Raw genomic sequence first — 25278 nt, forward strand, 5'->3', positions numbered from 1 at the left:
GATATTGATGAGACGTGAAGAATTTGGAAGGATATTTCTGAAATTGTGTGGATATTGGAGAAGATTTGTTGCCGCCTGTTAGTTTACTTTCATTAAGTATGTTTGTTCACCTTCTTTGAGTTTAGAGTTGGTTTGTCCCAGTTACTCCCCACTATCCCGATATAGTTGTTCCCAGTTGCCTGTCATTGTAAACCTCTCCCCTCTTTCCAGATTGTTCCCCATCCATCACTTTGGTCCTACCCCCAAGCCCTATCAATCTATGTACCCCACACCTTTTGTTCTGGTTCCTTCCCTGCTCATCACCCCTTACTCGATGCCCTATTGGTTGTATGGCTATCCTCCCTCCCCCAAGTCCCTACCATTGGATTTGACTATTGTAACCCCTTCCCACAACACCTCCCCTGCTGCCATATTATTGGTTGTTGTATGAGCCGCCCACGGGCTTTAAAACCTGGCGCACAGAGGTGCCCAGGGTCTCGGCTCGGACTTTCTCCTCGAGATCCCAGCCCTGTCCCTCATCGCCTTCTCCCTGCGCCTGCTGGAATAAACTTGTTCCTGGGAAATTGGAGGACTCCGAGCACTCTCTCTCCCTTTACTGCACCTCGTGTCGCCCTGCATACTATAGAGCCCGAGCCCAAAGGAGCTCTAGAGGTTCCAGGTCGAGCCACACAGTGCTCACCTGGTTCCCCACTCCTGCCGCTGACGCTTGGCACAAGCTAGCCGGGGCGTGAAGGGCTGAGCGGGCAGCGACAGCTGGCGACCAACGTGGGGCCTCTCGCGAGGCGTAGAGACCCCCGGAGAGGTTGGTGGACCTATTTCACAAAGACCGTGAGCGGCAGCTGCTCTGGTAGTAGCAGACTCGTTTTTGCCGAGTTGCGCTCCCAGAGGTCAAGGCGGCAGCCGTCAGACGTGCAGACGGTCGCCTCGGGAGGTGTGGACGTCGCCTGCAACAACTGTCCGGACTTGGGTGAGTGGTCCCTGTGTGTGGGAAAAGGGGGCGCCCAGTGTGTGAAAACTCCCTCGGGGGGAGTGTGTGTGTAGCCCGGTCTGGACCCGTATTTTTATTTTAGTTGATTTGTTGTTTGGTTGCAGGGGGCGGTGGGATTGCTGTGCCAGGGTTGACAAGATGGGAGCACGTCTTTCAGCACAGCAAAAGAGAGATTTTTACCAAATTGTGGGTACCCTTGAGGGGGGGAATAAGAAGTTTTCTCGTGGGAGGGTAAAGAAGTTTGTGAGATGGCTGTTCCTGCATTTCCCAAATGTAACCCCAGACAAAGCAAATTCTGTAGAATTCTGGAATGCGGTTGGGTCCAAATTAACGGAAATAGTTAATGGAGGTGATAATTCAGTTGAAAAATTTGTAACATTATTTATTTTAATTCGGTCTGCTGTAATAGAGGAAAAGAAAATGCAGAAGCAGCCGCCACACAATTCCCCAGTTTCCCCAGTTTCCCTATCCCCATGTACCTCGCCCCCTGATCCCAAGCTGAGGGAGACCTGCAGAGCGACCTGCAGGGCAAGTTGTCCTGTTCAGGGATCCCCCAAGGGTAACAGGATCCCTGGCTCCCCACGTCTCTCCCAGAACCCTTGCCCTGGCAGCCCTGGCCAAGCTGCTAGAGTGTATTCCCATTCCTCAGTTTCCCCAGTTATCAGCCCTCAGTTAAACGTTTCCCAGGTTACAAGTCCCCAGTTTTTACCCTCAGACCCCCATGCCTCAGTTTCCCCCAGTCTCCAAGGCTCCTCCATGTTCCCCGATTCCTCTTCTAACCCCCGTGCCTCAGTTTCCCCCAGTTTCCAATGCTCCCCTATATTCTCTGACCCCTCTCCTAACCCTAAAATGGCCTCCAAGGGGCACAAGATGGCGGGGACCGCATGGTCGGACCCCCCCCTTGTGCTCCTTCTTCCAAGAACCCCTTTCTTCCCTCAATGACCAACCCTTTCCTCCCTAGCCCCTCCCTTCCATCCTACCCTGACTCCTCCCACTTCCCCTTGGGTGGTTCCTCCTCCTCGGGGGCGTGTCTCCAAAGTGTGACCTCCCAAAACCCCACCCCTTCCGGCCGCTGCTCCTCCCTTCAGCCCTCCTCCTCAGTCGGTCCTCCAGCCCCGCCTCTTCCGGCTTCTGGTTCCCACGCCCCTCCTTCCGGTTCCCACGCCCCTCCTCCCAGTTCCCACGCTCCTCCTCCTGGTTCCCACGTCCCTCCTCCCAGCTCCCACACTGTCCCATCCGGTTCCCACGCTTCGGGGACAGGAAGTGACAGGCCTGAAGACCAGAACCCGGAACAGGTAGTGATTCCTTTTGCTGCACCGGTCAGTTTTAGAGGAAGGGGAGGGAGGTACTGAGAATGGGAACCCTTCTCCTTCCAGACAAAGAGGGAGCTGTGCAAAGCCCAGAAAGAGTTCGGCAGGAGAAGTGAATACTTTAAGGGTTTATTAAAAGCCACCTTCCCCGCGAACGAGATGGTCCCCCACGACTTAAAAGAGTTGTTTGCCTGCCTCCTTTCCCCGGCTGATTATAGGCTGTGGAAACAGAGGTGGAAGAAGTCGTTAGAGGCCATCCTTCCCGAGCTGTTGCGCAGCGAGGAGTCCGCGGTTGACGCGGACGAAAACCCCCTCTCGATAGATCACTTGTGCGGTGAAGGGAATTGGGGGAAGCCGGAAGAACAGGCAAGGGTTTTACCACGGCCTGTCTTAATTAAGATCACGGAGGCCGCAGAGAAGGTATTTAACATCCTGCCAGGAGGGGAACCCCTGACCAACTTCTCAAATATTAAGCAGTTCCCCAATGAGCCATTTACCGTGTTTATTAACCGTTTACAGGAGCAAATAGAAAGACAAGTTGATAAACCTGAGCTACAAGAGCAGCTTGTCTTAGAAATGGCTAAGGCAAACTGTAATGACATCTGCAAACAGGTTATATTTAGTTTGCCCATGTATCCACCGCCAACCTTGGACGTCCTCATTGATGCATGTGAGAAGAAAGTTCCGTTAGTGGGGGCGTCCAGGGTACCACCACCACCACAGGCGGCCAGGAGAACACCAACAGCGGCAGTGACCCAACACCCGTCGGGCCAGTTCATCCTTCCACCAGCAAGAACTACTCAGTGTTACCGATGTGGACAACTGGGTCACATGGCGAGGGACTGTCCCACCGCCCACCCACGCCAGGGGCTCGTGGGAAATGGATCTGGGGAGAGGGTACTGGAGGGAACAGCTAATAAAAAACAAAAAAACTGAGAGCGCGGCGCGAACCTGCCCCGCGCGATGCAAAAAATGGGGCAGGTATCGCGGAGGGGGTGGGAAAGAAACATCGGACGTGGCAAATTTACCGGACGCGACACCTCATCACCGTCAAGGACATCCTCTTCCAGTCCCAGCACTGGACGGTGGTAGCTGTGGATCCCTCGGAGGGAGACAAGAAGAACACTGGACGTGACTGTAAGTTCATCGCCATCGGGGACACTAGACACACACCCCCAGAGATTGAGATCTCCCCGATCACCTTCCCGGGTGGTCCGGAAGATCTCATCCTCTTAGCGTGCTGCATTCACCCACCATATTTTCTCCCAAAAGGGCAAATCATAGCTCAGTACATTCCTGTCCCAGAGGGAGTCCCGGTAGACGACCACGCACCAGGCGTCTACTGGGCAGAGGTGGTGGGTGAAAATAAACCCATCATCGACTGCAGCATCAAGCAGGGTGCGGAATCTGTCAACTTGAGGGGTCTGCTTGATACAGGGGCAGATGTGACAATCATCCCCCAAAGGAGATGGCCGTCACATTGGGAGTTGCAACCCGTGGCGGGGAAGGTTCAGGGTATAGGGGGTACTCAATTGGCGCAGGTATCTAAGAGCGTTGTACAAATTAAGGGACCGGATAGGCAATTGGCAAATTTACGCCCATTTGTTGCGGATTTTCAGGTTCCCTTGTGGGGGAGGGACCTTATGTCACAATGGGGAGTAAAGATTGAAATCCCGAAAACCCCTCGGGATTTTTAATAGCGGCCACTGTAGAGAGCCCCTTCCAGAAGCTCGATTGGACCACTGTTGAAGCAATCTGGATTGATCTGTGGCCGCTTCGAAAAGACAAATTAAGGGCGCTCAACAAGCTCGTGGAGGAGCAGTTGTATAAGGGTAACATAGTAGAAACTACCAGCCCTTGGAATTCCCCGGTGTTTGTTATCCGAAAGCCGGGGAAAGACAAGTGGCGACTCCTCCACGACCTTCGTGCCATCAACAAAATCATTGTTGACATGGGGCCCCTTCAACCAGGGATGCCTACCCCGACTATGCTCCCCCGAAATTGGAATCTGGCCATAATCGACATCAAGGACTGTTTCTTTCAAATTCCCCTACATCCTGACGAGGCCCCACGGTTTGCCTTCTCGGTGCCAACCCTCAACCGAGAAGCCCCAATGAGGAGGTTCCACTGGCAGGTTTTGCCACAAGGCATGAAGAATTCACCCACCATCTGCCAGTGGTACGTCTCCTCGTTGCTGTCTCCTGTGCGCAAAGAGATGGGGGAGGTCATCATCCATCACTATATGGATGATGTCCTAGTGTGCGCCCCCCATGACGATCTACTTACCCGATCACTTGACCGAGTGGTTAAGGTTTTAACATCTGCAGGCTTTCAACTCCAGGAGGATAAAGTTCAACGGATGCCACCCTGGAAGTATCTGGGTCTGCGGATTGCTGAGAGGACTGTTGTGCCTCAAAAATTGGCAATAAACAGCAATCCGAAAACCTTAGCGGACCTTCACTCGCTGTGTGGGACCTTAAACTGGGTCAGGCCTTGGCTGGGCCTTTCCACGGAAGACCTAGCCCCCCTCTTCACACTTTGGAAGGGGGAGAAGGAGCTGAGTTCTCCCAGGACTCTGACCCCAGAGGCGAGGAAAGCCCTAGAGAAAGTGGAGGATGCGCTTGTCGAAAGGCAAGCACATCGGTACGAACCGACCCTGCCTTTTGAATTCATCATACTCGGGAGAATGCCACACCTCAGTGGGCTGATTTTTCAGTGGGACCAGGGCTCTAAGGATCCCCTCTTAATCATAGAGTGGGTTTTCTTGAGCCATCAAAGGTCCAAAAGTATCACCCGGCCACAGGAGCTGATGGCTCAGCTCATCGGGAGAGCTCGAGCTCGGCTTCGGGAGATGGCTGGATGTGATTTTGCATGCGTTCGAGTGCCAGTCAGCTTGTCTCGGGACAAAGCGTCTCCAGATAGGCTGACAAAAGAAATGTTTAATCAACTACTTCGGGAGAATGAGACACTCCAGATTGCTTTAGATAGTTTTGAAGGCCAAGTTTCGGTCCATGCCCCTGCCCACAAATTTTTCAATTCTAAATTTGAACCGATTCCAAAAGAAATGCGGAGCAGAAAGCCCCTCAAAGCTTTGACTGTGTTCACAGACGCATCCGGGGCATCTCACAAGTCTGTAGTGACTTGGCGAGATCCCGAAACTCAGCAGTGGGAAGCAGATATTCAATATGTGGAAGGGTCTCCACAAGTTGCTGAGTTGGATGCAGTCGTCAGAGCCTTTGAGAGGTTTCCTGAACCTTTCAGTTTAATCACTGATTCGGCCTATGTTGCAGGGGTAGTTGCCAGAGCAGAGCACGCTGCTCTGAAGGAGGTCTCAAACCCGAAATTGTTTGAGTTGCTTTCTAAGCTAATACATGCTGTTTCCCACAGAAAGCAACCATTTTTTGTAATGCATGTAAGGTCACATACGGATCTCCCTGGCCCGGTAGCCGAGGGAAACCAGGTAGCTGATTCCCTCGCTGCCCCTGTTTCCATGGCTCAGCTCCCAGATCTGTTCCAACAAGCTAAGCTGAGCCATCAGATGTTCCATCAAAATGTGCCTGGTCTGGTCCGCCAATTCCACCTGCGGCGAGATCAGGCCAGAGCCATTGTGGCCACATGCTCGCACTGCCAATCCACCGCAATGCCCTCCTTGGGATCGGGAGTCAACCCTCAAGGTCTGGAGAGCTGCGAAGTGTGGCAGATGGACGTAACACACGTCCCTGAGTTTGGCAGGTTTCGGTTCGTACACCTTTCCATCGATACCTTCTCAGGTGCTGTCTTTGCTTCTGCCCACACAGGAGAGAAAGCCGAGCATGTCTGTAAGCACCTAATGCAGGCTTTCTCTGTACTGGGGGTCCCCAAAGAAATAAAAACAGACAATGGCCCAGCATACACCTCCAGGAAACTGGAGGAATTCCTGCAGGAGTGGGGAGTGGAACATAAGAGAGGCATCCCACACTCCCCCACCGGCCAAGCGATCGTTGAGCGAGCCCATCAGTCGCTCAAGCGTGTCCTTTCTCATCAAAGGGAGACTGTGAAGGGCTGCACGCCACAAGAGCGGTTGTGCAAAGCCCTTTACACGCTAAACTTTCTCAATTGTTCCGAACAGGACCCTAACCCTCCAGTGGCCCGGCATTTCAAGACCAACAAGAACTACCAGTTGCAGCAGCGCCCTCCAGTGCTGATCCAGGACCCTGAGACCCAGAAGATCTTGGGTCCTTTCGATCTGGTGACCTGGGGGCGGGGGTACGCTTGCATATCCTCGCCCCAGGGACTAAGGTGGATCCCACAAAGATGGGTGAAACCTTATGTCCCCAGACATCCAAGCAGGCCACCAGATAGGGTCGAGGATGTCAATGACGTCGTGTCCGGATGAGCCATCCCCCATCCCGAGGAGGAGGAGGAAACAACCCAAGCCCCTTTTTGTTATGTCAACCTACCTTTCTTTTCAGTTAAAGTTATGTTTTTCGTATGTTTTGTTTTCAGAAAGAGCCATCGGAAAGATGACCACCCCGATCGTTGCACCAACCACTGCACTCCTGATGATGCTGGTGACCCAGATCAACATGTGGATCGTGCCCCAACCCAAACAAAATGTTTGGGTCATGTTGGCAAAGTCCCTCCAACAGGATGAGCTATGCCTATCCACAGGAGCAGCAGGAAATCCGATGACCACTTGCCTGGTGGGGATCCCGTTAAAGCCTAACGAATACCCGGATTCCCTGTTGAGTTTGTTCAGCGAAGTTAATAAAGGGAGGCCAGCTCAGCGAGTGGCCCGCTCTGCACTCACCTACAAGATTAAGAGGCCTGTCCAGAACCCTCTCCTACTATGGAGAGACTGGCTGGTCTTCTTGGAAAGGGCAACCGCTGAGCCCCAAGAATTTGATTTGTTAAACTCCTCCCCCGCACCCTATTGTATCCATTTCCGTTACTACCCCTCAGATCCTACTCCTTATTCTAATTTAATGCAGGACAACAAACAGTTTCAAGCAGCCTCCTGGTGCAAGAACATCGCCCATGTTAAGATGCCCTCAACCCTCAGTTCCTACCCTCTTAAGTTGCCTAAGGGCATATTTTTAGTTTGTGGGGACCGAGCGTGGGCTGGCATCCCCTCTCGCCTTCTCGGAGGGCCGTGCACTTTAGGCCGGTTGTCTTTGTTTGCGCCCAATACATCTCAAATTGAAAATTGGGAACGAAAGAATAATTCGGTCATTAAGAAGCGCAGTCTCGAAGATCTTGACCCTGATTGCGACTCTGAAATTTTTCATTGGAATAAACCAAAACGGGTTGCTGTGTCAGTATTTCTGCCATGGCTGGCTGCGGCACAAGCCCTCGGAGAATTAGGCCAATTAGAGTGTTGGGTGGTCAAGCAAGCCAATTTAACGTCAACCGCGCTGAGCGACCTCCTCGAAGACGAGGAGATAACCAGGCGAGCAACGCTACAAAATCGCGCTGCTATTGATTTCCTACTGCTCCTCCATAATCATGATTGTAAAGAATTTGAGGGACTTTGCTGCATGAATCTGACCACCAGGAGCACAGACATCAAGAAAACCATCACAGAAATGAAGGGCATGATCCACCAAATACGCCAAGAGACTAATGACTGGGTCACCAGTCTTTTTTCGGGATGGGGGGTCTCCGGATGGCTCTCGTCCATTTTAAAGACTGTTTTATGGATTGTTTTCGTCATTTTCATCGTTTTAATAGCGTTTGCAGTTTTAAGAAGATGTTTAGTTCAATCAGTTTTACATCTTGTATCCCCCTCCCCTCAAGTCAATTTTGTTAGCGCTCCTTCTCCTCCCTCTTCACCTCCTCCTTCTCCCATACCCCAAGACTGGTTTGTTGAACCCTCTGCACCTCCTGCCGATGCAACATCCTCTTTCTAAAAAAGAAAGGGGGAGATGTTGCCGCCTGTTAGTTTACCTTCATTAAGTATGTTTGTTCACCTTCGTTGAGTTTAGAGTTGGTTTGCCCCAGTTACTCCCCACTATCCCGATATGGTTTGTTCCCAGTTGCCTGTCATTGTAAACCTCTCCCCTCTTTCCAGATTGTTCCCCATCCATCACTTTGGTCCTACCCCCAAGCCCTATCAGTCTATGTACACCACACCTTTTGTTCTGGTTCCTTCCCTGCTCATCATCCCTTACTCGATGCCCTATTGGTTGTATGGCTATCCTCCCTCCCCCAAGTCCCTACCATTGGATTTGTGTATTGTAACCCCTTCCCACAACACCTCCCCTGCTGCCATATTATTGGTTGTTGTATGAGCCGCCCACGGGCTTTAAAACCTGGCGCACAGAGGTGCCCAAGGTCTCGGCTCGGACTTTCTCCTCGAGATCCCAGCCCTGTCCCTCATCGCCTTCTCCCTGCGCCTGCTGGAATAAACTTGTTCCTGGGAAATTGGAGGACTCCGAGCACTCTCTCTCCCTTTACTGCACCTCGTGTCGCCCTGCATACTATAGAGCCCGAGTCCAAAGGAGCTCTAGAGGTTCCAGGTCGAGCCACACAGTGCTCACCTGGTTCCCCACTCCTGCCGCTGACGCTTGGCACAAGCTAGCCGGGGCGTGAAGGGCCGAGCGGGCAGCGACACAGCAATCCTGAGATATTCAGAATTCATGCTTTTACGTCTGAGCCTGATTCCCAGCAGGCTGGGGCTGGGTGGAGCAGGGTATGCTGAGGGGACCATGACGCCAGTGCTGTTTGGGAATTCCTCTTCAACCCTGCCAGCCTGGCCTGAAGATGCACACCCCAGTTCTCACATGCTGAAATGAATCAAAATTTTTTAGTCTGCTTGAATAACCAGCATTCCTGGGGTCAAATAAAAATTCTCTGTGAAGCAGATGGAGCAGTTCAGCCCTAATTGCCCAGCATGCTTCAGGTTTCCACAGCTCACTTTTTTGTGCAACATCAGCTTTTGAAAAGTCAGAAAGAGAAAAGAAATAAAAAGATAATAACTAGATGAATAAAAAATCAGCACACTGAAATAACACAATTTTATTCCTGAAAAGTTTATTAAGGATCTGCTGGAGCTTCAGCTGTTTTTCTAGTTAGTCCTACAGAGGATGTGTCCAGTCCCTAACTACGTTAATCTCCTGAAAGAGTGACACAGGGTTTTTCCTGTTTTTAGGACCTGGAAGACTTTGAGGTTTATAAATATATGGGGGAGTAATTGCAAGGCACTGTACTGTATTTATATTGGTCTTTTAATAAGTCATAAAATTACAGATGGACCATGATAGGAAAATAACTTGCTGCAGGAAAAATTCCTCAGGATACCTGGTTATTCCCAGTATCTACTGCTGTCATTTAGCAGGGGAAGACGGACAACAAGCCATGTCTGAATAACAACATGCTAATGTGCTCTCTTCCTGAGTCTGCTCTGAAAAGATCTGTGATTGATAAAGATGAAGGAATTTGAAGAGTTATTTTGGTTATTTCAGAGAAAGTTTAAAATGGAGAAAGGATTGGGGTGACTAGGAGGCTGTCATTAGCTATCACTTTCAGTGCTGTGTATTGTAGCAAAAATGCTAAATGTGCCCTTTTGGTGTTCTGCTGGTGTTTAGATTTTCTGAGTCCCTCAGCTGTGAGTTGGGTTTCCATGCTGGTGGAACTGTCCTGCCTGTTGCTTGCTGGGTGCACTGGAACAAAGAGCTGAGCAGTTTATGAGAATTACCACAAACGAGTTTGTGTGGCTCAGAGTGAAAGAGAGGAAATTCATGTTTAATGTAGAAAATCTTCCCTGTGAGGGTGGTGAGGTCCTGGCACAGGTTGCCCAGAGAAGCATAGTAAATAAAGTTTCAGAATCCTTCATTTCTGCCCCATTCTTTTTCCGTAAGTTCCGGTTTGGTTTTCAGAGTGCCACCTTCTCAGCTGGTTGCCATTTGTGTCCTCCTTTCTCTCCTGCCTTCCTTTGTCTGCTCTTTTTCCCTCCCAGTGTCCCTCTTTTCCTGTGGCAGTTCCCAGCCAAAGACCCTCACCTGATTTTTGTTTTTCCCCAATCCAGGAGGTAAAGCAGCCCTGGATGAAGTTATGGAGGCTGGCAGTGGAATGTCATTGTAAGATCTTGCTCCACTTGGGTCTCTGCCCTTTGAGAACTTTGCCTTGAAGGGCAGGAACATCTTTTCCTTGCTGGAAGCTGGAATGCCAGCCCATTGCAGTGTGTGCCATGGACCCCAGAGGGCAATTCCCAAGGCTGCCAGGGTGCTGCTCCTGCTGTGCCTCCCAAGGGAGCTGGGCAGGGTCCAGCAGCTGGGTGGGCTCCCAGAGCAGACAGCAAAGGTTGCTTTGCTGCACATTCTCCAGCTGGAAGCGGAGGGAAGAAGGGAAGGGAGTCCTGACAGAATCCTGGAGTGTTCATGACTGGAAGGGACCCTGCCCATGGTTCCACCCAGGGTTAGGATGCCATGCAGGAGAGGTGCCTCTGCCCCAGTGAAGGTGCAAATGAGACCATAGGAGGACAACAAGCAGATTTTATTGAACGTGGGTTTTATTGAGAAAGAAATGGGTGCCAGGGACATAGAAATAGGGAGGAGGTCTCAGAGGCAGAGAGTGCTCAGAAGACGATCAGGTGGAAGTAGGTGCTTTTTAAAGTCCTTCCCTGCATTCTGGGATCCCAGATGTGTATTTTAATTTGATGATCTTCTTCTTCTTCTTACTATTTACTATTTCTTCATCTAAATCGTCTTCTTCTTTCCCTTCTTCTTCTTCTTCTTCTTCTTCTTCTTCTTCTTCTTCTTTCCCTTCTTAATTGCTACTACTATTTTTTCTTCTTCGTCTTACTCTTATTCTTCTTATTCCTAATTTTTATTCCTATTTACTACTACTATTTCTTCTTCATCCTATTCTTCTTATTCTAATTAATCTTATTCACTTGTTATGCTTACTGTAATTCCTATTCTTCTTATATTAATGACTATCTTCATCTTCTTATTCCTATTCATCTTCTTATTCCTATTCCTATTCTTATTCCTAACTACTACTATTTCCTAAACTCAACGTTGATTTTTTTGGAAGAATGGTACGAGCCAAAGTTCTGCAGTCACGTCAGTGGAGCAGCACCTCTGGTCTGTGCCCATTCTTCATGGATATAATCCCAAAGGACTGGCGTGGGATCCTTTCATGAGAGGAAATGTCCCGTGATGCCACCAGGGGAAGTTCAGACTCAATATCAGAAGCAGTTTTTCTCTGACAGAGGCGTGAGGCATTAGAAGAAGTTGCCCGGGGAGGTGGTGGAGTGGCTGTCTCCGGAGTGTCGAAGAGTTGTGGCCCTTGGGGATGTGGTTTTGCGGTGACGGTGGTGCTGCCAGGAGGCCAGTGGCACTGGGTGACTGTCGGGGTCTCTTCCCACCTTGATGACTCTGGGATTCACTGCTGAGCGCCCTGGCACCAATGTGCCCCATGGCTGCTGTTTGGGGTTGGCCACAGCGGTGACTCTGGGTGTTGGGGAGATGCCCCTGGCACAGTCCACAGTAGCCATGGCAGCTGAGGCTGCAGGGCCATGTCCAGGGCAAGGTGTGGCTCCCTGGGGCCCTGGGCCAGCTGCCATCTGTAAGCCTGGCAGCGGCGCTACTCCTGTGGCTGTGGTGCCCAGCAGGGCCAGCGGAACAGCGCCCGCAGCGCCCGCCGTGCCCGCCTGAGGAAGCCGGGCTGTTTGCTGGAGGGAGACGGCTGCTGCCTGAGGGCCTCGAGGACCTCGAGGCTGTGCAGGGCAGGCCCCAGGCTCTGAGGCCCTGCCTCAGGCCCCTGCTGGGCCATGGAGGCTTGGCCGTGCAGGGAGGAAAGTGAGGCACGGAGTGACTCCGGTGCCTGGACCTCAAGCCAGGCCTCCCGAGGGACAGGCACTGGCAGCCCGTCTGCCGCAAGAGCTGCCAGGCTTTGGGCCCTGCTTTCTGCTTCACACAGCTCGAGGACGCTGACTTTGTCCAAGCTGTCCTCCTCCTGTGGCAGGGGGGTGATCCCAAAGCTGAGGATGCTCACATATTCATAGCTGTCCTGTGTGCTGCTGTTGTCTTCCTCGGTGGAATCGTCTAGGCTGCTGGAGTCCCCGTCCAGGAAGTCTCCATGGCCCAGTTGGCTGCACTCTTCCGAGTCGTACCAGTCCTGGCAGCTGCTGACCTCTTCCTGGGACAGCTCTGGCTCTGCTTGGCACTCCTGGGAAGACTCACTCTGGGTGTATTGTTCCCAGTCTTCATCATACTCAGCTGGGGTCCCCTCCTCACTCCCTTCCTCTGCTAGGAGTGACCTCCCCTCAGCGACAGCCTGCTGCTCACTGGGGCTCTGGGCTCCCGGCAGGCTGGGGGAGCAGCAGGTGCTGTGAGGGGCAGGGCCTGAGCTCTGTACCCCTGCTGATGGCATCTCCTCACTGGGGGCAGGAGAATGTGTCTGCTTCTCCTGGCTGTTCGCACTTCCTTCCCCTTGCTGCGACAGCTTTAGGTCACTCACCTCCTTCTCCCCTTGGGGCAGCTCCTTGACTGTCACCCTTTGTTGCCACTGGTAGAGGTGTTGCTGTGCCACATCTCCCCAGGGCACTCTCACAGCCACCTTCCCCTGCTGCAACTCTTGGTGACTCCCTGCTCCGTAGAGGCGAGGCTCTTGGGCCCGAAGGTCTCCCCACTGGGAAGGCTCGTCATCCACGTCAGGGTTCTTCTCTTCCGTGATGACCAAGGGCCCCTCCTTCTCCTCAGTGCCTGACTGTGGCCAGGCTGAGCCACCCACTGCCCCCACCAAGTGCCCGCTGAGGGCCTGGTCTTGCCCCCAGCTGGGCAGGGGGCTGGGTGGCTGGGAGCATTTGGGTTTTGCCTTGTTCTCCTCCATCTCTGAGATCCTGAAGCGCGAATGGATCCCGGGAGCTGCTTCCTTCTGCAAGAGTGGCTCTCACGGGACTGGGCACCTCAGGGTTCTGCACCGCTTACACACCCTGAGTTGTGGTGGGGCTCTCTGATGTCACAGGGGTCTCTTAGCACCGCTGAGTCACAACGGGCCACACCCAGTACCCCTGCAGGTAGCAGCTGAGCCCACTGGAATCTTCATGGCTGGTGCTTCCCGGGAGGCTCCCGAAGCTCAACAGTGTGGAAGAGTGGCTGGCTAACAAAGGTCGTGTTCCCATGCAGCAATTAGCTGAGAAAGAATTAAACAACAGTGGAGTGTAGTTGGTATGAGATGTTGCAATGTCAGAAAGACCTTAGTGATAACTGTGAACTGAGAACAGGACACTGTGATCAGAAGAATGTGGATTCAGCACAGATGAATGACCACAAGAAGGTGGAACTAGGTGGAGTTGTCCTTAAATGAAATATCCAATAATGAGCTTGCTTTTGCACTATGTAGGAGCCTAATTATTGATGTTATATAGGGAGTTTGGAGTTGCCAATAAATGAGACTTGCTGATCATTCATATTGAGTGCTGCTTGTCTCCCGCCGAACTCATCAAATGGCGCCCGAACAAATGGGACCCTTGGGACCTTTGGGACCTTTGGGACATTAAAAAGCGAAGGCCACGGGAGTCGGCGACAGGGGACGGGTCCTCCGCAGCAAGGACGGCGAAAAGCAACGGTGCCGCGCCCCAGGCGACCTCAGAGGAGAGTCCTGGCCGTAACGTGCTGCCAAACCTTGTAGGGCTGCAACAGCGCTGACGGTAAGATGGAAAGGCAAGCAGCACATGATTTATTTACCTGCTTTTTAGAAAAGCCACAGCTTAAGGGTTTTGATTTGCGCAAGGAGCTCCCTGGACTTCTTGCTTATGGGTATGCTCATTCCTTTACCTCCCACTGCTGGGCAAACACTCCTATCTGTGCTGCCCATGGAAAGAGGGAGGGAGAGTCAGAGAGAAGGAAATAATGAGAAAGAAATTCCAGAGCAAACACTGAAACAACGAACAGAATCTGTTCAGTTACGGCAGGATGTGATATATCCTGAACTATTTGCTTCACTTTTGGAGTCACTCTTAACACTACAATCATATTTAAGTTCCAAATTTGCTACCCTGGAGGAAAAGAATCCAAATTTAGATTGGTTTCCACCCGAACCAGGGGGACATGGGGGAGCACCGAGGTGTGCGCAGAGAGCGGGGGCACCCCTGGGGCAGAAGCAGTGCAGAAAAACTTCCAAGGCCACGCTGAACAATTACAGAAACAGCTGAGCAGAAACAGGTGGCTCAGACAGCTTCAAAAAGAGACAAAATAGCCAAAAAATCACAAACTATATGGTATCTAGTTCAAAATTCATCACTGTAATTAGAAGTTGATAAGCTGCAATGGTCACCGTTGTTAGCACCTGGCCGTGAGAGACTTTTTGTGTAACATCGCCTGCTTTTGTAAAAATTGTGCCCCTTTTTTCCTCTATCAGTGAACAAGAGAGATTGAGAGAAACAACTGTATGTGTTAAAGTTAACTTTGTGAGGTGCTTTTTTGGGGTTTTTTTTCTGCAAGAGTATGTGAAGAATGTGAAGAAAGATAACAGCAGCAGAGAGCAGCAGCAGGGCGGGCAGTCCACCCCCCCGCTCCCTCTCTAAGAAAAAGCACTGGGATAATACCCAGTTTGTTAAAAAGTCATGGTTCATGGGTTTTTTAAAATGTTTTTATATATCCTTTTAGTGTTGATTTTCTGTTTTAAGTAATTATGAGTTTATGCAGTTGCAGTTTTTGGAGTTTTACTGGAGAAATTATTGTGATTCTTTGAAAGTTTAAAAAAAAAAAGGTGTTTAAGGTGAATATTAACAGAAGTTACCTTGCAATAACTGGTTTTAGAAGCTAAGGTTAAAATATGGTATGATTTACAGCTACTAGGAAAACACTCCAATTAACGTTATCTGCAGAAGAGATTTGTGGTTTAAAAAATAATTAGTTAAGAGAACTTTACTGTACAAGACAAAGTTAAGTTAAAGTATATATTACCCATTTGCTTGTTTTTTCCACAATTTTAATAAGGTAATTTCAATGTGAGTCCTTTTGTTATATAAAACACATATAACTGCATATATACCAATTTGGATTTTAGATTTTAGTTTAAGAATTAGACTTAATATTTCTGAAAAGTGCTACAAAAGCTGAATGGCAACTTGCCAAATCCTGTGTTGTGGTTTTTCTCTAGAAAATCTGCACTTTAAAATCCTAACTAATTTGAATATATACTAGACAAATTCCTGTTTTGAATGAGTATTTTTAGTACCATTTGCAGTTATTGTGAGTTATTCTCAAAGCTAGATGACATAGAATTGTGATGTGTTTGTTATGTTTTTATAATCTTTATAGTGAATCCATGTTATTGTTATATTGTGTTTAGAAGGTACATATCAAATTTTTAGTTGCCTCTTTATAGTAACAGAATAAGATTAAGTTATGTTTTTATTTAATATAGATTAAGTGTTAATAGAATTAAGAAAAGTCAAGTTTTATTATGTTTAGGCTTGAATGTTTTTAAGTTAAGTTTTATAACATAGATATTTTTTAAGGTTAAGTTTTGTTATTTCCTTTTGTCATAAATCATTACTGTTAGGTTTAAATATTGTTTAATTTAAATTGTTTATGTTTTATTGGAGACACTTGTCTAAACTGCAAAGTATAGTTATTTTCCTAGAGAGATGAAGATAGCCACAACTGAAACAGCTGTGACAGAACACTGATGAACACCTGCTTGTGGATAGAAGGGAATGCAGTCTGTGACACCCTTCACTTCATCAGGGGTTCTATTGGTTGTTACAATCTCTGCAGTTTTTGTTTGCCATAGTTTTCTTATTTTTCAGTGTTTCCAGAATTTTAAGAAGATGTACCATTGCTGAGGATCAGCTGCCATGGGAGAGGCTTCAGATTAAACCAACTGCTGCATGGTTTAATTGGTCTGGTACCTGAGGCTTCTGATCATTTGCTTTGTACAAATGCATTTTAACAGTTTGCTGTGCTGTGAGCATCTCCTAGCTGCTACTATTGAGAACCTTGTTTTAGAAATGAGTTAAGAGGCATCTTTCCAGTTTAAAGCCAGGCCCTGGCCAAGCCTTGACTTTACCTGGACAGATCTGTTTGCCAATAGATCCAGATGTTTTCTGTCCCAAATCAGTATTTGAGTCACTTTTTGACTCAGCAATTTGACCCTATTAATATGGCAGCTGGATCAATTTTGAAGTGAGCTTGGAGAATCATTTCCGGAGGTGGTGATCCAATCCTTCACTGATGATTTTTTGTTTCTGTTTGTTTGCTAACTATGGGATGCTGGTGCAGTGTTTTAGTAATTAATAGTAGTTTTATATTACATATGTTATTAATAATGTTTATGATTTAATTGGTTTTTTAACTGCTATAGGTTCTTAATCCTTGTATATATGGGTTTGTGTTGATGTTTGTAACAGAAGTACATCTCATTTTTATTTTTTTTTAAGAAAACGGGGAAAATTGATATCCTAAAAGCATTTTGATTAGTGTAATTCATTAACTTCAAGGGGAGAAGTGTCTGTGTTTTGTTGGCAGGTTCAAAAAGGTCACCTGTCCATCTGACCAGACTGTCTGCCTCTGAACACACGAGATCCAGTGAACAGAGAAGTCACCACACAGCCTTGGTACTCCAGACATGGATCAGAAGTGGAGCTGTCAGGACACAGTTGTGTCTGAACACTACACAGACAGTTGCCAACAGAGATTTTATGTTGTTATTATGATGTTGTGTCTCTACCAATTTTTCAGTTATCCTTTGTTTTATGATTTAGAAGGACGTGAAGAACAACCTGAACATCAAAGCCCTCAGTCACTGATCAGCTGCCAGCTGACATCACGGGAGCAGTGAACGTTCCAAGACTGAATTGTGTTAAATTATAGTCTGTTTGTGAAGGAAATTCTATAGAAGATCTAAGAAAAGTGTAGAGACTCCATCTAACTGTATATAAAGCAAATTGTAGTTGTGTGTTTACCCTTTCAGCAAATTGCTTTCACGCTTAGACTACATATATACCAGAGCACGTGTGTTAAAAGTAGTTAGATAGTTTAAGATAAAGAGTTTAGCCTGTATAGCAATTGTTATATTAGTATAAATTAGTATAAAGTATAAGCATTTCCCCCTTCAAGAGCTAGTGTAAGCATCTTTGAAAGTTCATTTAACGTTAAAGTTTAGCTGTGAATTTGCTAGTATGGTGTCATTTACATGGAAAAAACTGCTTATGGTAATTGTGTTGTGTATAGTCCTGACCAACTGTCTGCTAACTAACATCCAAAAGTGACAGAACATATGGGTCACTCTGGCACACTGAACTGGCCAAAGGTCAATGTGTTTGAGCCTAGCCATACCTGGAGATCCTTTTCACACCTGTCTCATAGGAGTCCCTGAATGGGATCCTCCAGCATTTAAAGGTTTAATAAGTAATGAGACTCGACTGAATCAATTTGCAATGTTGCAAGAGTGCAGTTGCACTGTTGGCTTCACATTAAGACAACTTGAAGCCTGCAGGCAAGCAAAAATTACCAAAGTTCTCAATGTTACCATGCAGCCCTCAGAAGAATTAGATTTGTTAGGTTCCACCCATACCTCAGGTGGATGGATAATGTTTGAACCCCCGACAAAACGTCATTCTAACAAAGTAATGCAGCACTGGGCTGCAGACAACCCTATAGCTGATCTCGTTACTACCATTGAAAGTAAAGCCTTTATTAGTGGTGCAATCTCACAGAACAATTACCAAAGCGATTACTTAGTTCCATATTCCTAATTTGTGGAGATAGAGCATGGAATTAGATTCCTGCTAATCCACATAGAAAACCCTGTTATCTTGGGAAACTTACTTTGTTTCCATCCAAGCTTACACCAATTGCTGAATGTAGTTGATAAAATAAAAAGCATCAGTTAAAGTGAAGCCTGAACAAATTAAAGCTTAGCAACTCTAAAAAGGCTTGCTTGTTAGACTAAGAAGGATTGAACTTAACATCCATGATGTTAAGTGAACTTTCAGCTGATGTGAGTAGTGTACGTCATGCAGTATTATAAAATCGAGCTGCAATTGACTTTTTGCTCTTAGCACAAGGACATGGTTGTGGGGAGTTTGAAGGCATGTGCTGCTTGAATCTTACTGATCATTCAGTTTCCATCCATGGGCAACTGCAACAGCTTCAGGATGGGTTACATGCCCTGAAAGAAGATAGTGACCCCACTGGAAGTTGGTTCTCCAGCTGGGGCATCACTGGATGGTTGAGGTCTCTTGTGCTGGAGGGGGGACGGACTTTACTTATAATGTTAATTGGGATGAAAGTCTAGTTTGTGTGTTATCTTGGCTTCATGAAACTATAGAATGAGTCACATCCAAAGCCTGGTTTGTGCAAAAAGTGAAAGGGGGAATTGTTGCTATATTTTATATATTAGTAAAGGCCTGTCTGCACAAACCAGTCTTTGAAATAAGTCGTGATATTAAAGGCTAAAGTCCTTGAAACCCTCCTGCAGAAGAGAGAGTAAAGCAAAACAACATCCTTGTGTACAGGAGAAAAAATGTAAACCTGTGTGTGTTAGCCAATAGTAACTTGCTCTGCCCGCAGGCCCTGTAGAACCCTATAAAAGGTGTGCTAAAGATAGAAATAAACGGGGTTCACGTTTACTTCTGTGAAGAGCGGTGGGTTGCTGGCGGTCCTACAATAAAGTTCTACAAATGAAACATAACAAATGTCATTGGGGTGCAGAGGCATTGGTGAAATTGATGAAACAAAAATTAATCTCGGTATGGATGCTAACAATGGCAAAATCAGTAATGTCAAAATGTGAAATCTGCTTAAAAAAAAGAACTCAGTGACTAGACACAGGCATAGCTAGGGAAGATTAGGATAGGAACAGAATCAGGATGACACTTGGCAAGAAGCCTCTAGTAGAGTGAAATTTGGGTGGGCCCTAGAGTCTTTGCTTGGCCCTATAGCAAACTATCAGAAGAGAGAAATGTTGTACAAACTTACAGGTCTGGTAGATAAATTAGCAAGAGTGACCTGAGAAAGATTTAAAGAACTAAATGTACAATTACAATTTACTACTCCTGAAAGAGCATGGAGTGTGTGAGTTTTTTAAAGGGATGGATTGATCATTGCTGTGTCCACACCCCAAATGTGACTGCTGATGTAGAATATGACATCAATCAATTGCAACAAATAGAGCACGGAGCACAGGAAGAGCAAAAGGATTTGTCTACAAGTTGGTTAGGCAAAATCTTCAAAGGGTTAGGGTGGAATGTGAGTTCATGGATTAAATTTATCATTTGAGAGTGTGATCATCTTACTAACTGTATTCTTAGCAATTTGGTTAGTTGACAGCATCTTCAAGGGAGAAATACAGAAGAAAACGTCCTGGAACCAGAAAATAATAAAGGCACTGATGTGAGATCCTCACCCACCATCTTCTGGTTCTCCAGTTCATGACAACATCCAGGACAACGCTTACATCAATAAAGGATTCGAAGAACATCAAGTATAAACTCAGAAACAAAGGACTGTATCAAGTGAAAACATTTGCACTTCTAGTGACGTGAAAATGCTTTCAAAGGGGGGAATGATAGTAAAAGGCTTTGAAATCATAGAAAATTCAGGGACTTAGAAAGAAAGTTAGGTTTGGCAAGCCTGGGAAAAGTAGGCCATGGAAAATGTTAGGCCTTGTGCTTGCTAAAGGTCAGGTGAAACTGCACCTGTGTAGTCAGTAGATGATAAATGATACAATTGTTAGATGTGATTAGATATAATTATTGTTTAAAGAACATGAGGAACAATGTTAGGGGGCTGGGGGGGATCACGAGAAATCCATGTAACATCAATGTATACAATAGAACAATGTAAGTTTAACAATTAATATGTAAGTTATATAACGATAGAGTACAAAAACATGTTCAACTCAAAACCAAGTCGGGTCAGATTTGGGTATGTGTACCCATAAATCCCAAATCTCTACAATAAAGCACCTTCATATAATCATTCTGTGATTGTCTGTGTTCTTGAACGATAACAATTTCATCAGATTTTACTGGAATTTTGTGGGATTTTCTGTAAAATTTTGTGGGATATTGAGGAGATTTAGGGAATTTTGTGGAAATTTTTCTGGAATCTTGTATATCTTTTTGGAATTTTGTGCAACTTTGTGGTGATTTTGTGGGATGTTTCAGGAATTTGGTGACATTTTTAAGAATTTTGTGGAATTTTTGTGGAATTTGGTCAGGTTTTGAGAAGTTTTAAAGAATTTTGTGGGAGTTTTCTGCCATTTTATGGAATTTTTCTGGAATGTTGTGGGATATTGATAAGAATTGAAAAATGTTGAAGGATATTTCTGGAATTGTGTGGAAATTGGAGGAGATTTTATGGGATGTTTCTGGAATTTGGTGACATTTTTAAGAATTTTGTGGAATTTTTGTGGAAATTTTTGGAATTTTGAGGATACTTGAAGAATTTTGTGTGATTTTTCTTAAATTGTGTGGAAATTTGTGGAGATTTTGTGGGATGTTTCTGGAATTTGGTAGGGTTTTGAAAAGTTTTAGGGAATTTGGTGGGAGTTTTCTGCCATTTTGTGGGATTGTTCCTTAAATTTTTGGGTTGTTTCTGGAATTACGTGGGGGTTTTGTGGAATTTTGAGGGATATTGAGGAGACTTGAAGAATTTTGAGTCAATTATCTTAGATTCTGTGGAACTTGGTAAAGATTTTGTGGGATATTTCAAATATTTGATATGGTTTTGAGAAGATTTAAGGATTTTTTTGTGACTTTTCTGCAATTTTGTGGGATTTTTTCTGAATGTTGTGGGATTTTTCTGGAATGTTGTGGGATATTGATGAGACTTGAAGAATTTTGAAGGATATTTCTGGAATTGTGTGGAAATTGGAGGAGATCTTGTGAGATGTTTCTGGAATTTGGTGACAAAATTAAGAATTTTGTGGAATTTTTGTGGAATTTTGTGGAATTATGAGGAGACTTGAAGAATTTTTTTGGATTTTTCTTAGATTGTGTGGAAATTTGTGGAGATTTTATGGGATGTTTCTGGAATTTGTTCGGGTATAGAGACAATTTTTGGGGAATTTTGTGGAAGTTTATTGCCATTTTGTTGGATTGTTCCTTAAATTTTGTGGGATATTTCTGGAATTACATGGGGGTTTTGTGGAATTTTGAGGGATATTGAGGAGACTTGAAGAATTTTGAAGGATATTTGTGGAATTTTGTGGGAATTGAAGGTGATTTTTTGGGATGTTTCTGGAATTTGGTGACATTTTTAAGAATTTTGTGGAATTTTTTTGGAATTTTGTGGGATTCTGAGGAGACTTGAAGAATTTTGTGGGATTTTCTTAGATTGTGTGGAAATTTGTGGAGATTTTGTGGGATGTTTCTGGAACCTGGTAGGGTTTTGAGAAGTTTTAGGGAATTTGGTGGGAGTTTTCTGCCATTTTATGGGATATTTGCATCTATTTTGTGGGATGTTTCTGGAATTACGTGTGGGTTTTGTGGAATTTTGAGGGATATTGAGGAGACTTGAAGAATTTTGAAGGATATTTCTGGAATTTTGAGGAAATTGGAGGAAATTTTTTGGGATGTTTCTGGAATTTGGTAACATTTTTAAGAATTTTGTAGAATTTTGGTGGAATTTTTATAGAATTTTGAGGGATTCTGAGGAGACTTGAAGAATTTTGTGGAATTTTTCTTAGATTGTGTGGAAATTTGTGGAGATTTTGTGGGATGTTTCAGGAATTTGGTAGAGTTTTGAGAAGTTTTAGGGAATTTGGTGGGAGTTTTCTGCCATTTTGTGGGATTGTTCCTTAAATTTTGTAGGCTGTTTCTGGAATTACGTGGGGGTTTTGTGGAATTTTGAGGGATATTGAGGAGACAGGAAGAATTTTGAGTCAATTATCTTAGATTCTGTGGAACTTGGTAAAGATTTTGTGGGATATTTCAAATATTTGATATGGTTTTGAGAAGATTTAAGGATTTTTTTGTGATTTTTCTGCAATTTTGTGGGATTTGGCTGCAATTTTGTGGGATTTCTTCTGAATGTTGTGGGATTTTTCTGGAATGTTGTGGGATATTGATGAGACTTGAAGAATTTTGAAGGATATTTCTGGAATTGTGTGGAAATTGGAGGAGATTTTGTGGGATGTTTCTGGAATTTGGTAGAGTTTTGAGAAGTTTTAGGGAATTTTGTGGGAGTTTTCTGCCATTTTGTGGCATTTTTCTGCAATTTTGTGGGATTTTTTCGGAATGTTGTGGGATATTGATGAGACGTGAAGAATTTGGAAGGATATTTCTGAAATTGTGTGGATATTGGAGGAGATTTGTTGCCGCCTGTTAGTTTACTTTCATTAAGTATGTTTGTTCACCTTCTTTGAGTTTAGAGTTGGTTTGTCCCAGTTACTCCCCCACTATCCCGATATAGTTGTTCCCAGTTGCCTGTCATTGTAAACCTCTCCCCTCTTTCCAGATTGTTCCCCATCCATCACTTTGGTCCTACCCCCAAGCCCTATCAGTCTATGTACACCACACCTTTTGTTCTGGTTCCTTCCCTGCTCATCACCCCTTACTCGATGCCCTATTGGTTGTATAGCTATCCTCCCTCCCCCAAGTCCCTACCATTGGATTTGTGTATTGTAACCCCTTCCCACAACACCTCCCCTGCTGCCATATTATTGGTTGTTGTATGAGCCGCCCACGGGCTTTAAAACCTGGCGCACAGAGGTGCCCAGGGTCTCGGCTCGGACTTTCTCCTCGAGATCCCAGCCCTGTCCCTCATCGCCTTCTCCCTGCACCTGCTGGAATAAACTTGTTCCTGGGAAATTGGAGGACTCCGAGCACTCTCTCTCCCTTTACTGCACCTCGTGTCGCCCTGCATACTATAGAGCCCGAGCCCAAAGGAGCTCTAGAGGTTCCAGGTCGAGCCACACAGTGCTCACCTGGTTCCCCACTCCTGCCGCTGACGCTTGGCACAAGCTAGCCGGGGCGTGAAGGGCCGAGCGGGCAGCGACAGCTGGCGCCCAACGTGGGGCCTCTCGCGAGGCGTAGAGACCCCCGGAGAGGTTGGTGGACCTATTTCACAAAGACCGTGAGCGGCAGCTGCTCTGGTAGTAGCAGACTCGTTTTTGCCGAGTTGCGCTCCCAGAGGTCGAGGCGGAAGCCGTCAGACGTGCAGACGGTCGCCTCGGGAGGTGTGGACGTCGCCTGCAACAACTGTACGGACTTGGGTGAGTGGTCCCTGTGTGTGGGAAAAGGGGGTGCCCAGTGTGTGAAAACTCCCTCGAAGGGAGTGTGTGTGTGGCCCAGTCTGGACCCGTATTTTTATTTTACTTGATTTGTTGTTTGGTTGCAGGGGGCGGTGGGATTGCTGTGCCAGGGTTGACAAGATGGGAGCACGTCTTTCAGCACAGCAAAAGAGAGTTTTTTACCAAGTTGTGGGTACCCTTGAGGGGGGGAATAAGAAGTTTTCTCGTGGGAGGGTAAAGAGGTTTGTGAGATGGCTGTTCCTGCATTTCCCAAATGTAACCCCAGACAAAGCAAATTCTGTAGAATTCTGGAATGCGGTTGGGTCCAAATTAACGGAAATAGTTAATGGAGGTGATAATTCAGTGGAAAAATTTGTAACATTATTTATTTTACTTCGGTCTGCTGTAATAGAGGAAAAGAAAATGCAGAAGCAGCCGCCACAAAATTCCCCAGTTTCCCCAGTTTCCCTATCCCCATGTTCCTCTCCCCCTGATCCTGAGTTGAGGGAGACCTGCAGAGCGACCTGCAGGGCAAGTTGTCCTGTTCAGGGATCCCCCAAGGGTAACAGGATCCCTGGCTCCCCACGTCTCTCCCAGAACCCTTGCCCTGGCAGCCCTGGCCAAGCTGCCAGAGTGTCTTCCCATTCCTCTGTTTCCCCAGTTATCAGCCCTCAGTTAAATGTTTCCCAGGTTACAAGTCCCCAGTTTTTACCCTCAGACCCCCATGCCTCAGTTTCCCCCAGTCTCCAAGGCTCCTCCATGTTCCCCGATTCCTCTTCTAACCCCCGTGCCTCAGTTTCCCCCAGTTTCCAATGCTCCCCTATATTCTCTGACCCCTCTCCTAACCCTAAAAATGGCCTCCAAGGGGCACAAGATGGCGGGGACCGCATGGTCGGACCCCCCCCCTTGTGCTCCTTCTTCCAAGAACCCCTTTCTTCCCTCAATGACCAACCCCTTCCTCCCTAGCCCCTCCCTTCCATCCTACCCTGACTCCTCCCACTTCCCCTTGGGTGGTTCCTCCTCCTCGGGGGCGTGTCTCCAAAGTGTGACCTCCCAAAACCCCACCCCTTCCGGCCGCTGCTCCTCCCTTCAGCCCTCCTCCTCAGTCGGTCCTCCAGCCCCGCCTCTTCCGGCTTCTGGTTCCCACGCCCCTCCTTCCGGTTCCCACGCCCCTCCTCCCAGTTCCCACGCCCCTCCTCCTGGTTCCCACTTCCCTCCTCCCAGCTCCCACACTGTCCCATCCGGTTCACACGCTTCAGGGACAGGAAGTGACAGGCCTGAAGACCAGAACCCGGAACAGGTAGTGATTCCTTTTGCTGCACCGGTCAGTTTTAGAGGAAGGGGAGGGAGGTACCGAGAATGGGAACCCTTCTCCTTCCAGACAAAGAGGGAGCTGTGCAAAGCCCAGAAAGAGTTCGGCAGGAGAAGTGAATACTTTAAGGGTTTATTAAAAGCCACCTTCTCTGCGAACGAGATGGTCCCCCGCGACTTAAAAGAGTTATTTGCCTGCCTCCTTTCCCCGGCTGATTATAGGCTGTGGAAACAGAGGTGGAAGAAGTCGTTAGAGGCCATCCTTCCCGAGCTGTTGCGCAGCGAGGAGTCCGCGGTTGACGCAGACGAAAACCCCCTCTCGATAGATCACTTGTGCGGTGAAGGGAATTGGGGGAAGCCAGAAGAACAGGCAAGGGTTTTACCCCGGCCTGTCTTAATTAAGATCACGGAGGCCGCAGAGAAGGTATTTAACATCCTGCCAGGGGGGGAACCCCTGACCAACTTTTCAAATATTAAGCAGTTCCCCAATGAGCCATT

The 25278-nt window shown here is 47.0% G+C and overlaps 1 protein-coding gene and 1 long non-coding RNA gene across 2 annotated transcripts in view; one reads left to right on the forward strand and one right to left on the reverse strand.

Annotated features, from left to right (window-relative positions):
* LOC147648689 (serine/threonine-protein kinase PAK 3-like) overlaps positions 1-25278 on the reverse strand; it is a 356261-nt gene that overhangs the window by 206019 nt on the left and 124964 nt on the right. The window lies entirely within an intron of this gene.
* Positions 13282-20213, forward strand: LOC147648693 (uncharacterized). The gene is made up of 3 exons (XR_015279994.1): positions 13282-13570; positions 13652-13933; positions 16040-20213. It is a non-coding gene; the product is annotated as an uncharacterized LOC147648693 (long non-coding RNA).

This window comes from Cyanistes caeruleus, chromosome 31 (assembly GCF_971803275.1).
Source record: "Cyanistes caeruleus chromosome 31, bCyaCae1.hap1.1, whole genome shotgun sequence".
NCBI classification, from domain to species: Eukaryota; Metazoa; Chordata; class Aves; order Passeriformes; family Paridae; genus Cyanistes; species Cyanistes caeruleus.